Source organism: Oncorhynchus keta, chromosome 36 (assembly GCF_023373465.1).
Source record: "Oncorhynchus keta strain PuntledgeMale-10-30-2019 chromosome 36, Oket_V2, whole genome shotgun sequence".
Lineage (NCBI taxonomy): Eukaryota > Metazoa > Chordata > Actinopteri > Salmoniformes > Salmonidae > Oncorhynchus > Oncorhynchus keta.
In genome coordinates, this window is record NC_068456.1 from 5263713 (window position 1) to 5279962 (window position 16250).

Below are 16250 nucleotides of genomic sequence, written 5' to 3' on the forward strand. Positions count from 1 at the left end.
AAAAAAAAACAATGCATGCAGTCAGTCAGGAATGCAAAGACTAGCTTTTTCAAACAGAAATGTGCATCCTATAGCTCTAACTCCAAAAAGTTCTGGGACACTGTCAAGTCCATGGTGAACAAGAGCGCCTCCTCCCAGCTGCCCACTGCACTGAGGCTAGGTAACACGGTCACCACCAATAAATCCATGATAATCTAAAATTTCAACAATTATTTCTCTACGGCTGGCCATGCTATCCTCCTGGCTACCCCAACCCCGGCCAACAGCTCTGCCCCGCAGCTACTTGCCTGAGCCTCCCCAGCTTCTCCTTCACCCAAATCCAGATAGCAGATGTTCTGAAAGAGCTGCAAACCCTGGACCTGTACAGAACAGCTGGGATAGACAATCTGGACCCTCTCTTTCTAAAACTATCTGCCACCATTGTTGCAACCCCTATTACCAGTCTGCTCAACCTCTCTTTCGTGTCGTCTGAGATCCCTAAAGATTGGAAAGCTGCCGCGGTCTTCCCCCTCTTCAAAGGGGGTGACACTAGACCCAATTGCTATAGACCTACTGTATATCCATCCTGCCCTGCCTCTCTAAAGTCTTCGAAAGCCTAGTTAATAAACAGATCACTGACCATTTCCAATCCCACCGTACCTTCCCCGCTGTGCAATCTGGTTTCCGAGCCGGTCACGGGTGCACCTCAGCCACGCTCAAGGTACTAAACGATATCATAACCGCCATCGATAAAAGACAGTACTGTGAAGCCGTCTTCATCGACCTGGCCAAGGCTTTCGACTTTGTCGATCACCGTATTCTTATTGGCAGACTCAATAGCCTTGGCCTCGCCTGGTTCACAACTACTTTGCAGACAGAGTTCAGTGTGTCAAATCGGAGGGCCTGTTGTCCGGACCTCTGGCAGTCTCTATGGGGGACTATGGGGTTCAAATCTCGGCCCGACTCTTTTGTCTGTATATATCAATGATGTTGCTCTTGCTGCGGGTGATTCCCTGATCCACCTCTATGCAGATGACACCATTCTGTATACTTCTGGCCCTTCTTTGAACACTGTGTTAACTAACCTCCAAACGAGCTTCAATGCCATACAACACTCCTTCGGTGGCCTCCAACTGCTCCTAAACGCTAGTAAAACCAAATGCATGCTTTTTAACCATTCGCTGCCTGCACCTGCCTGCCCGACTTGCATCACTACCCTGGACGGCTCTGACCTAGAATGTGTTTAGACTGTAAACTCTCCTTCCAGACTCATATTAAACATCTCCAATCCAAAATCAAATCTAGAATCGTCTTTCTATTCCGCAACAAAGCCTCCTTCACTCACGCCTCCAAACTTGCCCTAGTAAAAATGACTATCCTACCGATCCTCGACTTCGGCGATGTCATCTACAAAATAGCTTACAATACTCTACTCAGCAATCATCTGTGTTGTTGTTTGTGTCGCACTACTTTGCTTTATCTTGGCCAGGTCGCAGTTGTAAATGAGAACTTGTTCTCAACTAGCTTACCTGGTTAAATAAAGGTGAAAAAAAGAAAAGAAAATACTGTGCTAAATTGAGAAACTCAAAACCCACATTCATAACCAAATTCATTTTGGCATTCTGTTTGGATGATTATATACTGTATAGTGCTCTGCTCTCAGATATCTAATGAGAGGGCTGCTGTTGGTCATAAACTTATGAGGCCATGAGGTGGCTGCCTGGCAACTGTTTCCCGCCTCTCAGTGGCCTCTGGTCATTGGTCATTCATTAGCTAAACATGGGGAGGGGTTGGGTCGGAAGAGAGACAGAAGCTGAAACCTGACAACAGACAATGAATGACAGTGTCAGTGCATGGACAATTCTTCTGAAAATAAATTATGATGAACCCTGCCAACACTCAGGTCTTTCAGAAAGTCTCAGACTGAAATGTTGACAATAAACTAGCAGAGGTAACCTGTGTGCAGGAATTTCAATTTTTTTCTATAATGAGGTACATTTCAATTCGGTCTGTAACCACATGGAATTCATCACTTACAGTGGCGATTTTAGCATGTAAATATTGGTGGGGCAAAGTAAAAAACATTTTTTTTAGATGCATGCCAGCAAAAGCCACTACACAATACAACACAACATTAAACAACACATTAATTGCACTATATGATGACAAACTCTTCCCACAAACTGTTAGGGCCTACATAAAGCTGTCCCAACAGCAGTCCCGACACCTTACCACTGCTACACCTGGTTATCAGCGGAGCTTTGTCTGGCAGCGAAACAGTTAATTAATTTACCGCCTTTAAAAAAAAACATAGCTGATAAGGCTGACTTGCGTTTTGTCTACAGACATTTGAGATGCAAACACTATGGCATAAGGGGACGACAAGCGGATAAGAGGCAAGCCGTAATTTTGATTAAGACGTTAATGAGTGAGCTAGGACTATTTGTTCAGCACTTTTGAAATGTACAGCGACAGAATTCAGAACATGGGCCATTCTTACAGTATTCTCCCTGTACACCAAGTCAGAACCGTAGGATAAATAAAGGGGGCATATAAGCAGACAATGAAAGCTCTTACAATATTCAATGATTACATTTCTCTAAAACAGGCTATAGACTACAAGTGCACCATCAATTCATAACAGTAGGTGAAATTAAGAGCGGTAAAGGAACCAAATTATTAGGACGAGGCACATGGGCTACTAACATCTTACTACACAACATACACTTATAATTACTTTCTGAACTACAGTACACATATCTCCCTGGCATATAATTTATGCAGCAGCATACAATACATTTTTGTACTCAACTTGTTGTGCTGTGCTCACTTGAACAGGAAGATGCTGGGTTGGTCATCAAATTTTGTCAAACTTTGTCATCAAAGTCTGGCAATTCTCAGGATTTATGGTGCTTTCAAGTCAACTGGGAACTCTGAAAAAAACAAGGTTGAATCATGATGACGTCAGTGATCTTCAGGTCAGAGCTCTAGAAAGAGCCCAGAGTGCCCGACTTACAATTCCGAGTTGGATGACCATTCCAAAGGTATTTTCCCAGTTGGAGCACATTTTTTTCCCCGAGTTCCCAGTTGTCTTGAACTCACTGAAGTGAGATTTCCCAGTTCTGAGTTTACAGTTGTTTTGAGTGTGGCAGAAGTCATTAAGGCTCTCTCTGTACATTGTTCTGTTCATCTTTCCCTCGATCCTGACTAGTCTTCCAGTCCCTGCCGCTGAAAAACATCTCCACAGCATGATGCTGCCACCAACATTCTTCAATGTAGGGATGGTGCCAGGTTTCCTCCAGACGTGATGCTTGGCATTCAGGACAAAGAGTTCAATCTTGGTTTCATCAGACCAGAGAATCTTGTTTCTCATGGTCTGAGCGTCTTTAAGTGCCTTTTGGCAAACGCCAAGCGGGCTGTCATGTGCATTTTACTGAGGAGTGGCTTCTGTCTGGCCACTACCATAAAGGCATGATTGGTGGAGTGCTGCAGAGATGGTTGTCCTTTCTTTAAGGTTCTCCCATCTCCACAGAGGAACTCTAGAGCTCTGTCCGAGTGAAAATCAGGTTCTTGGTCACCTTCCTGACCAAGGTCCTTCTCCTCAAATTGCTCAGTTTGGCAAGGCGACCAGCTCTAGGAAGTCTTGGTGGTTCCAAACTTCTTCCATTTAAGATTTTTTTACATTTATTTTTATTTAACCTTCATTTAACCAGGTAGGCTAGTTGAGAACAAGTTCTCATTTACAACTGCGACCTGGCCAAGATAAAGCAAAGCAGTTCAACACATACAACAACACAGAGTAACACATGGAATAAACAAACATACAGTCAATAATACAGTAGAAAAAAATATATATACAGTGTGTGCAAATGAGGTAAGATAAGGGAGGTAAAGGCAATAAAATAGGCCATAGTGGCGAGGTAATTACGATATAGTAATTAAACACTGGAGTGATGTGCAGAAGATGAATGTGCAAGTAGAGATACTGGGGTGCAAAGGAGCAAAATAAATAAATACAGTATGGGGATAAGGTAGAGTTGGGTGGGCTATTTACAGATGGGCTATGTACAGGTGCAATGATCTGTGAGCTTCTCTGACAGCTGGTGCTTGAAGTTAGCGAGGAAGATAAGAGTCTCCAGCTTCAGCGATTTTTGCAGTTAGTTCCAGTCATTGGCAGCAAACAACTGGAAGAAAAGGCGGCCAAAAGAGGAATTGGCTTTTGGGGTGACCAGTGAAATATACCTGCTGGAGCGCATGCTGCGGGTGGGTGCTGCTATGGTGACCAGTGAACTGAGTTAAGGCAGGGCTTTACCTAGCAAAGACTTGTAGATGACTTGAAGCCAGTGGGTTTGGCCACGAGTATGAAGCGAGGGCCAGCCAACGAGAGCGTACACGTTGCAGTGGTGTGTAGTATATGGGGCTTTGGTGACAAAACGGATGGCACTATGATAGACTGCATCCAATTTGTGGAGTAGAGTGTTGAAGGCTATTTTGTAGGAAAGCTACAAAATAGGATCGGTAGGATAGTCAGTTTTACGAGGGTATGTTTGGCAGCATGAGTGAAAGATGCTTTGTTGCGAAATAGGAAGCCGATTATAGATTTAATTTTGGATTGGAGATGCTTAATGTGGGTCTGGAAGGAGAGTTTACAGTCTAACCAGACACCTAGGTAGTTGTCCAGATATTCCAGGTCAGAACCGTCAAGAGTAGTGATGCTGGAGGGCGGGCAGGTGTGGGCAGAGATCGGTTGAAGAGCATGCATTTAGTTTTACTTGCATTTAAGAGCAGTTGGAGGCCACGGAAGGAGAGTTGTATGGCATTGAAGCTCGTCTGGAGATTAGTTAGCACAGTGTCCAAAGAAGGGCCAGAAGTATACAGAATCTGCATAGAGGTGGATCAGAGAATCACCAGCAGCAAGAGCGACATCATTGATATATACAGAGAAGAGAGTCGGCCCGAGAATTGAACCCTGTGGCACCCCCATAGAAACTGCCAGAGGTCCGGACAACAGGCTCTCCGATTTGACACACTGAACTTTATCAGAGAAGAAGTTGGTGAACCAAGCGAGGCAGTCATTTGAGAAACCAATGCTGTTGAGTCTGCCGATAAGAATGTGGTGATTGTCAGTCGAAAGCCTTGGCCAAGTCGATGAATACGGCTGCACAGTAATGTCTCTTATCGATGGCAGTTATGATATCGTTTAGGACCTTGAGCGTGGCTGAGGTGCACCCATGACCAGCTCGGAAGCCAGATTGCATAGCGGAGAAGGTACGGTGGGATTTGAAATGGTCGGTGATCTGTTTGTTAACTTGGCTTCCGAAGACCTTAGAAAGGCAGGGTAGATAGATAAATATAGGTCTGTAGCAGTTTGGGTCTAGAGTGTCTCCCCCTTTGAAGAGGGGGATGACCGCGGCAGCTTTCCAATCTTTGGGGATCTCAGACGATACGAACGAGAGGTTGAACAGGCTAGTAACAGGGGTTGCAACAATTTCGGCAAATCATTTTAGAAAGAGTGGGTCCAGATTGTCTAGCCCGGCTGATTTGTAGGGATCCAGATTTTGCAGCTTTTTCAGAACATCATCTGGATTTGGGTGAAGGAGAAATGGGGAGGCTTGGGTGAGTTGCTGTGGGGGGTGCAGGGCAGTTGACCGGGGTAGGGGTAGCCAGGTGGAAAGCATGGCCAGCCGTGGAAAAATGCTTATTCAAACTCAATTATCATGGATTTATCAATGGTGACAGTGTTTCCTAGCCTCAGTGCAGTGTGCAGCTGGGAGGAGGTGCTCTTATTCGCCATGGACTTTACAGTGTCTCAGAACTTTTTGAATTTGTGCTACAGGATGCAAATTTCTGCTTGAAAGAGCTAGTCTTAGCTTTCCTAACTGCCTGTGTAGATTGGTTCCTAACTTCCCTGAAAAGGGCTATTCGATGCTAATGCAGTGCACCACAGGATGTTTTTGTGCTGGTCAAAGGCAGTCAGGTCTGTAGTGAACCAGGGGCTATATCTGTTCCTGGTTCTGCATTTTTTGGACGGGGCATGCTTATTTAAGATGGTGAGGAAAGCACTTTTAAAGAATAACCAGGCATCCTCTACTGACGGGATGAGGTCGATATCCTTCCAGGATACCCGGGCCAGGTCGGTTAGAAAGGTCTGCTTGCTGAAGTGTTTTAGGGAGCGTTTGACAGTGATGAGGGGTGGTCGTTTGGAGGCAACTGTGTTCTTGGGGATCTTCATTGCTGCAGAATTATTTTTGGTACCCTTCCCCAGATTGACGCAAACATGTCTCAGAGCTCTACAGACAATTCCTTAGATATGTGGGCTGCCGTTGGGCTCCCAAGTGGTGCAGCGGTCTAAGGCACTGTATCACAGTGCTAAAGGCGTCACTACAGACCCTGGTTCGATCCCGGGCTGTATCACAACCGGCCATGATCGAGAGTCCCATAGGGCAGAGCACAATTGGCCCAGCATCGTCCTGGATAGGGTTTGGCCGGTGTAGGCCGTCATTGTAAATAAGAATTTGCTCTTAACTGACTTGCCTAGTTAAATAAAGGTTAAATAAAAATTCAATAAATAAAAAGTGTAACTTTCCAAATCATGACCAATCAATTGAATTTACCAGAGGTGGACTACAATAAAATTGTACAAACATCTAAAGGATGATCAATGGACACAGGATGCTCCATTTCGAGTCTCTTATCAGAGGGCCTGAATACTCAAGGTATTTCTGCTTTTTATTTTTTATAAATTGTCCAAAAATTAAAAATTAAAAAACTGTTTTTGCTTCGTCATTATGGAGTATTGTTTGAAAATTGTTGAGATTTGTTTTACTTTAATCCATTTTAGAATAAGGTTGTAACATAACAAAATGTGGAAAAAGTTAAGGGGTCTGAATACTTTCTGAAGGCACTGTATAATGTGATTGGACTTAATTTTATCTGTGGCCAATGACCTTAAGCTTTCTTGAATGGGCACTTCTAATGTAACTCCATGTCAGCACCCAAGGGGCTTGAATCTTTTTGCTCTACCCTTAGATTTGGCGGTGACATCGTGTCCCTATGAGTGACAGAACACTGAGCCAATCACGGCGCAACTAGAGAACATCACCCAATCACGGTGCAACTAGAGAACATTACCAACCCCTTACTCTGTATTTTCTGCTGGCTACCCCATCAACACAGAAAGTACTGAGCTAGTCTGAAACACCTGTGCTTTGGAGTTGCCTTACTCAAGAAAGCAATTATTATTTTTTTTTATTTTTTTTTACATTGTTTGCAAACTGATATGTGACATGTATTAATGTCAAAATATCATGCAAAACAGCTTAAAAGCTGTGCCCCATCTGCCCTGAATGACGGGTTGCCACTGATCACTCATTAATCTCTATAATTCATATCAACATAAATCTCTTAAAAACCATTGCCAACTCTTACTGCCTCTTGTAAGAGAATGAAAACACAGAGCTCTGTTTATTATTTAAATTCTTTAGGAAGTCACTGTTTATTGGGACACAAACATCAGGTGCTAAACAAAGTATGGACAGATTTTTTATATATATAAGAAGTAAATCATGAATAAAAAACTATTAAAGGTAATATTAATACCAGCATACCATAGGTATTACTGTGAATAGGTCAATTAGGCTTGAACAATGCCTCACACTGTCACAATGTCATGATGTCAAATCTACAATGTATGTCCTGTCCTATAACACACAGCTAATGTAAATCCCCACCTATAACGGCAAAAGTAATGCAACATATTTACACAAGCAGGACCCCACCCTTACTGGAGGTAAATCATGATGTTGTTCGTATTTCTTCAGCTATTGGGTCTCTGGATGCTATAGCATTCTTAAGTCCCACATTTCCCCATGGGATAATGATACTTGATGCTTTCCCTTTAAAATTCAATGATTTGACAGGCCTACCATCAACCCTTGTCCCCCCCTTTATTAAAAAAAAACACACTCATGTAGAAAAAACTATAATATCAAGGTCTGTATTCACAAAGACTTAAGTAGCTATAAGTGCTGTCAATTACCGATTAAGATTATATTTTACCGACTCACTTACAGCGTGTTAACACCTGGTTTAGACAGAGGCGGAACCAATTGATATAGAGACCTTCCCTGGCAAGATCCTCAGAGGATTAAAACGTAAAGTAGACATGTATGGAAAAACTCTCTCTTTGAAAGGATGTGTGAATCTGTGAAGTTCTGTGTTATCAACTGGGTCAACAACTGAAAGCTCTCCCTTTTTCCAGTTCAGCTGCATTCTGATTCTCTGGGGCTTTCTCACTTTGAGGGGAGTGGATGGAGTACATTCGTCCGATAAGGAATGGGTAGTATATTCCCCATCTTTACACTGCACACCAGAGGACCCATGTCTAAAGCCAATCGTTTGCTTCCTCTGGACAGACTCTAAAGCCACACCCAGAGCCCAGGCTTTATTTCCTCCAACCTCAATGTCCCAACTATGTGTCCCCGAGTTGAAGCCCTTAGAGCCCAGGACCACAAAGAGGTCATCATACCTCTCTGGGTTATCAGGAAGCTGCCGTGCGTCTTTGGTGTATGTCACACTCATCAGATCCTCAGACAGGATGAGATGCGGATGGGCAGTGTTGGGGTCCAGAATCACAGGAGTGGATTGAACTATTTCCTGCATCTTCTCCCAGACTCTGAACTGCAGGTTGCCTAGGTACTTTGCCACGTGGATCAGTGATCCTGAAACCTTCTCCGGATTTGACAGGGTGCACTTTGCTTTTTTGACTGTGGCCTTGAAGTTCCGCAGGAATGAGATATCGTCGGCTCCCAGCTCTTTCTCTATGGCTCTGATTGTGTCCGAAAGTGATGATATCTCCCTGCTCATCTCTTCAATCTTTTTTTGTCATCGTCTGACTCTTTTGCTTCTCTTCCTTCCTCAGTGCAGCAATCCTGGCTTCCTCTTCATCCTGTAGAAACTGGTGAAGCTTCCCAAACTCCTCCTTGATCTGCTTCTCTGTGTGCCGGGCCTGTGTCTTAATGTGCTCTGCTGTTTGATCACAGGTCAGTTTAACTTCATTTAAGACCTCCAGCATATTCTTTAGGGGCTTCAGTGCCGTCTTAACTTCCTCCTTATGATCCAGTGCAGCTTCATCTATGGGGATGCAGTCATGCTTTTTATGGTTCTTTGAATCCCGGCACACTACACAAATTGACTGCTTATCATCCAGACAGAACAGTTTGAGTTTCTCACTGTGCAGACTGCAATGCACATCTGGCCCTGCTGAATATCTCGGACCTTTCTCCTGTAAGTAGGCATCACACAGGTTCTTTAAAGCTAGGTTACATGGGGGGTTATCCATTGACAATCTTTTCCGGCACATTGGACATTCTCGAGATCCCTTCTGTTTCCAGAATTCCTTCAGACAGGCTTTGCAGACGCTGTGGGTAGCTGATTGGTCGGCCATTGCTAATTGGAACTGACACCACCCTCTCGTCAGGAACAGCTGTCTTCAATTACCAACTCCTTCTGTAGCTATATAAGCCAGTGTTCTCAGAAGACAGATGATTGCTGAGAGAAGAGAGATGAGGGTGAGCGCCTGTGTTGGTTGTTGTTAGGAGAGCGATGGACATATGTCCTATGTTGGTTTTTGCTCAGAGACACGTTTTGTTAAATATTTTTGTAACTGCTGATTTGAAGCATTTGTGTGTCAATAGAACTGTTTTGATTCTTGAAATTGTTTAATTACATTTGTATTATTCTGTTTCATTTGTTCCCAGGGGGGAAAGGGAAGGCACCTAGATAGTGCTTAGGCAAGAGGCCTGCGGGCATACATAACTCGTAGTATTCACTGTCTATGCACACTAGTTAAGACCTGGGTGGACCACCCCCTGTATTTTGGTTAGCGCACTGGGTGGTGCTAAGTTAAGTAGTGGGTAGGCAGGTAAGGTAGGAGAGGGGGGCTTTGATATTTTTTGCTTTGGTTCTGTCCAGCCCCTTTTCCCCATACGGTACCACTCTCTGCCTTTGTCATCCTTACTCGCACCTACAGTCCCATACCTCTTTCACTCCACGGGTAGTTGAGTTGTAGCAAGGTGTAGTGCCTCTTCCTAGAGGCATATGTAACATTCTTCCACCTGCTTGGCCATGGAAACTCATTTCATGAAGCTCTAGACTAACAGTTATTGTGCTGAAGTTGCTTCTTGAGGCAGTTTGGAACTTGGTAGTGAGTGTTGCAACCGAGTACAGAGTTTTTTTATGCGCTACATATGGCAGCACACAGCGGTCCCGTTCTGTGAGCTTGTGTGGCCTTCACGGCTGAGCCGTTGTTGCTCTTAGATGTTTCCACTTCACAATAACAGCAATTACAGTTGACCGGGGCAGCTCTAGCAGGGCTGAAATTTGATGAAGTGACTTGTTGGAAAAGTGGCATCCTATGACGGTGCTACGTTGAAAGTCACTGAGCTCTTCAGTACAGGCTATTCAACTGCCAATATTTGTCTATGAGGATTGAACGATTGTGTGCTCAATTTATTATTTTTATACAACTGTCAAAGGCTGTGAATGAAATAGCCAAATCCACTCATTTGAAGGGTTGTCCACATTCTTTTGTGTATATAGTTTATGCGTTTCTGAGCATTTGAATCTCACACGAGACAAAAACATCACAGTACTTAGTTTTGAGTCTTGAAGTGATTAAAAACGGGGAAAATATGTCATTTATATTACGTAATTAATACAAATTCTGTTTATAGATGCCAATTGATATGTACAGTAATCATGTACATAATTTGAAATTGAACTGCTGGCATTTAATTTTCCATTACTCACTAATGATATTATTGCTGTTTACCTATTTATTTGTTTGTTATTTATGATATGTCCTTGCAGCCTCTCATTTGGGCAACATTGTTTTTTTGGGGGGATGAAATTGTGACCGACAAAGAAAACAAGGAAGAGTATAGAAATGGACCTTTGTGTCTGAAACCTATTTTGACCAGGGCCCGGTTTCCCTAAAGCATCTTAAGTCTCAATGGTTCGAATGATGACCTTAAGCATTTTAGCCTTAAGATGCTTTTGGGAAAACGGGCCCCAGGATGAGATCGAACAATGTTGTGTCATCGTGTTTAAATGTCGTGTTTCTTTTGTTTGTTGGTTGAGTGTGATGTGTTGTATTGTGTCAATAAATAGGCAGATTTATGGGAACGTGCATTTTTAAATCTTGAGTTATGTACAGTGTTTCGAAAGTACAGTGTTTTGAATTATATACATTTATTTGCAGATGGTGTTAACAAACTGTAGCATACCTGTTTTGTTTCAATCAAAGCATATATTTTGCCTAGTGGAGCACACTGAATTTCTCCGTCCATGACCGCAAGGCCCAGTAAATCTACTCAAAAACGGTGCCTTAGGAAGGCCCGTAGCATCGTCAAGAACCCCACACACCCCAGCCACAAGATGTTGATATTAGGTCTGATACCAACAGGCTCCGAGACAGTTTCTATGTACAAGTCATCAGACTGCTGAACACTTGATCTGGACTGATGACCTGCATTTACTCTCTGTGACTTAGAACACATACACACACACACAAACTGCTGCTACCAGACTCAACCCCTCCTTCCCCAATACATTGGTAAAAATTGGACTATAAATTGTGCCTTCCTATATTATACTGCTAACATGTTTATTATGTTCTACTGAGCCATTTACTTTGTATGATATTGTATTTCTTACTGTTGCATTGTGAAGCAGGAACCTGCAAGTACAGTACACATTTTGTTGGACAGTGTATACCAAGTGCATCACGTACATCCGACTAATACAACTTAAAAACGTGTTGAGTTTTGGTAGTGTAGGAGAAATACGTGACCATTCGCACAATCATCCTAAAATTAGGTGTTTTTTGTCCTACAGTAACGTTATACTATATTATTTGGTTATGTTATGTACAATACTATCATTATGTGATCTTGCAGACATTGCTCTAGCTTTGATCAATAGCAGTACATGGGTAGAAATCACTGGGGAAGCCAAGTCCCCCCCCAAAAAAGGCACATTACAACCTGTGTTGTGATTGATAATGGCGTTGTTTGCACTTTAACCTGTTAATTCATATGCCTTGCGACGTGAAACATTGGCCTAAAGGTCGAGACAATAAGAAGACACAGAGGCAGAATAAATTCAACCACACCTTTGTTTTATCACACAAAGTCCACAAAGAGCTGCTGTCACCTTGTATAAATGATTGGAGACAGGCGCAGGAATACGTAATAGGGAGTTTTTAATACTCCACCCAAAAATACAACATGCCATGAAAGGCACGGGGACGAAGCCCAAAACAAACACGTATACAAAAACACAGGGATGTTAAACCTTTAGAGCGAGGTTAAACCTTTAATAAATACATGGGACGAGACCCGTAATAATGAGTACACAATACACGCAGCACGAAAGCCGAAACAACAAAGACCATGGGAACAATAACGGACAAGACAGTGGTGAACAGAGGGCACATATACAATTACTAATCAGGGGAATTGGAATCAGGTGTGTGTAATGAGACAGTTCAGTGACGCCTAGAGTCCGGTGACATAGACCTCCAGAACTGGTGCATGGAATGAACAGCAGGACCGTGGGAATCCATGACAGAATCCACTTCCTGACACGCTGCACTGGCAGCTGAACAACACCGGCCTCGGGACAACCACAGGGACCAGTTGCAGCTACCGAAGTCGCGTCATCGTAGGACAGGCCAGTTGCAGCTGTCGAAGTTGCGAAGGCGTCGGACGGGCCATTCCCACTGTCCGTTGGTCTTGTGAGTACCTGTGCTTTGTTGTTTCGGCTTTCGTGCTGCGCGTATTGTGTACTTGTAATTACGGGTCCCGTCCCGTGCATTGTTGTGCACTACTTATTACGGGTCTTAACCTCGTTCTTTTGTCTGGGTTACATCCCTGTGCCTCACCCTAATACTTTGGTCTATTTTCCCCTCATAATTTAGCCGACTGTTCTGACTTGGTGCTGTCGGGACAGCTTTATGTAGGCCCTAACTGTTTGTGGGCACCGTTTGTCACCGTTATAGTGCAATTCATAGACTGTTTAGTAGAGATGCACGATATATCAGAATCGGCCGATATTAGCTAAAAATGACAACATCGGTATCGCCCGATGTCTAGTTTAACGCCGATGTTAAAAACCGATGTCAAAGCTACTGTGCATACCTAATATAATGTAGGTACATGACATAATGTAACATTTCACGCTACACATGCAATACAGCAATCCTAACCTAGCCCACAATGTCTGCTGTGTGGATGAAGCAGTCAACAAGTTGAGCAGTCATTTGAAAGAGTAAGAAGACTTCAGCAGGACAACTCAAAGGCGAAATCCATTAAAGCCAAGATAATGGAAATCATTCCCCTTGACAATCAACCGCTCTCTGTGGTGGGTGATGTTGGCGTTCACCGACTGGTCGAGCACCGATACACACTACCAAGTGCGCTATTTTTCAGATGCTGCCCTACCGGATTTACAAAGTAGTAGCGTCACTGCTATTAGCTTCACGACATACATACTATGGAACGCCGTTTGGGTCTTTGTATGTCAAAGAAGATACAGTAGCACTGTCAAAGCTGTACAAAACAGTCTACAAACAAGCAAACCCCGGCAGCGAACTATGTGTTTACAATACCACGTTGGTAATAAAGCATCATTTGTTCGACCGCAACTGGGGTTGCTAGCTTTAGCTTGGTACCTAGATAGCACCAATATAACCAGCCTGAAAACAATGACCAGTAGAACCTGCAGTCATTTTCATTATTCTTAGCAATGATTTAGGAATCCTTGTGAGTAAGTATTAGCTAGGTTGCCACTTGTTATTCACCTATTGAAATTGAACTTCAGTTCATGAAAATAAATAGCTAGTCAGCAACTTAACCCTGTTGCCCAAATCTAACGTTATAAGCAGCCAGCTAGCTCCATCTGGCTAGTGAGGCTCGGCCGGACCAGGTTATGGGTTGTGAAGCTAGCCACAATAAGGATTAGGCACAATAGTGGAATTTGCGGTTTGCCTTCAAAATAAAAGTATTGGGTAGCCTTCCACAAGCTTCCCACAATAAGTTGGGTGAATTTTGGCCCAATCCCCCTGACAGAGCTGGTGTAACTGAGTCAGGTTTGTAGGCCTCCTTCCTCGCACATGCTTTTTCAGTTCTGCCCACAAATTTTCTATAGGATTGAGGTCAGGGCTTTGTGATGGCCTCTCCAATACCTTGACTTTGTTGTCCTTAAGCCATTTTGTCACAACTTTGGAAGTATGCTTGGGGTCATTGTCCTTTTGAAAGACCCATTTGCGACCAAGCCTTAACTCCTGACTGATGTCTTGAGATGTTGCTTCAATATATCCATACATTCCTCCTCATGATGACATCTATTTTGTGAAGTGCACCAGTCTCTCCTGCAGCAAAGGACCCCCACAACATGACGCTGCCACCCCCGTGCTTCATGGTTGGGATGGTGTTCTTTGGCTTGCAAGCCTCCCCCTTTTTCCTCTAAACATAACGATGGTCATTATGGCAGTTCTATTTTCGTTTCATCAGACCAGAGGACATTTCTCCAAAAAGTACGATCTTTGTCCCCATGTGCAGTTGCAAACCGTAGTCTGGCTTTTTTATGGCAGTTTTTGGAGCAGTGGCTTCTTCCTTGCTGACCGGCCTTTCAGGTTATCTCGATATAGGACTTGTTTTACTGTGGATATAGATACTTTGTACCTGTTTCCTCCAGCATCTTCACATGGTCCTTTGCTGTTGTTCTGGGATTGAGTTGCACTTTTCGCAGCAAAGTACGTTCATCTCTAGGAGACAGAACGTGTCTCCTTCCTGAGCAGTATGACGGCTACGTGGTCCCAAGGTGTTTATACTTGCGTACTATTGTTTGTACAGATAAATGTGGTACCTTCAGGTGTTTGGAAATTGCTCCCAAGGATGAACTAGACTTGTGGAGGTCTACAATTTTTTTCTAAGGTCTTTGCTGATTTCTTTTGATTTTCCCATGATGTCAAGCAAAGAGGCACTGAGTTTGAAAGTAGGCCTTGAAATACATCCACAGGTACAACTCCAATAGACTCAAATGATGTCAATTAGCCTATCAGAAGCTTCTAAATCCATTACATAATTTTTTTGAATTTTCCGAGCTGTTTAAAGGCAGTCAACTTAGTGTATGTAAACTTCTGACCCGATGGAATTGTGATACAGTGAATTATAAGTGAAATAATCCATCTGCAAACAATTGTTGGAAAAATGTGTCATGCATAGATGTCATGTGTAGATGTCCTAACCGACTTGCCAAAACTATAGTTTGTAAACAAGAAATTTGTGGAGTGGTTGAAAAACGAGTTTTAATGACTACAACCGAAGTGTATGTATACTTCTGACTTCAACTGTACATTTTAAACTCCGTTTTCTACACTTCCTGACATTTAATCCTAGTTAAAATTCCCTGTCTTAGGTCAGTTAGAATCACCACATTATTTTAAGAATGTGAAATGTCAGAATAACAAGAGAGAATTATTTCTTTCCGCTTTTATTTCTTTCATCACATTCCCAGTGGGTCAGAAGTCTACATACACTCAATTTGTTTTTGGTAGCATTGCCTTTAAATTGTTTAACTTGGGTCAAACGTTTTGGGTAGCCTTCCACAAGCTTCCCACAATAAGTTGGGTGAATTTTGGCCCATTCCTCCTGACAGAGCTGGTGTAAATGAGTCAGGTTTATAGGCCTCCTTGCTCGTACACGCTTTTTCAGTTCGGCCCACAAATGTTCTATAGGATTGAGGTCTTGGCTGATTTCTCTTAATTTTCTCATGATGTCAAGCAAAAAGCCACTGAGTTTGAAGGTATAAATCTTCAATAGTGTTCCAACCGGAGAATTCCTTTGTCTGTAGAAATGTAATGGAACAGAGCTATCTCTCACATGAGCGTGTGTGACCAGCTCATGCCACTCTGGCAGACCTCTGACTCATTCAGCTCCCATTCCCCCCTCCTTCACAGTAGAAGCATCAAACAAGGTTCTAAAGACTGTTGACATCTCGTGGAAGCCTTAGGAAGGGCAATATCACCCCATAGACACTAGGCAATGAGTGGAAAAACTACAAACCTCAGATTTCCCACTTCCTGGTTGGATTTTTCTCAGGTTTTCGCCTGCCATATGAGTTCTGTTATACTCACAAACATTATTCAAACAGTTTTAGAAACTTCAGAGTGGTTTCTATCCAAAATAACTAATAATATGCAGATATTA

General features: G+C 43.1%; 1 protein-coding gene and 1 pseudogene across 3 annotated transcripts in view; both read right to left on the reverse strand.

The window, feature by feature from the left end:
* The window catches only part of LOC118369510 (sorbin and SH3 domain-containing protein 1-like), a 76411-nt gene that overhangs the window by 52236 nt on the left and 7925 nt on the right, over window positions 1-16250 (reverse strand). The window lies entirely within an intron of this gene.
* On the reverse strand, window positions 7479-9424 carry LOC118369388 (E3 ubiquitin-protein ligase TRIM35-like; annotated as a pseudogene).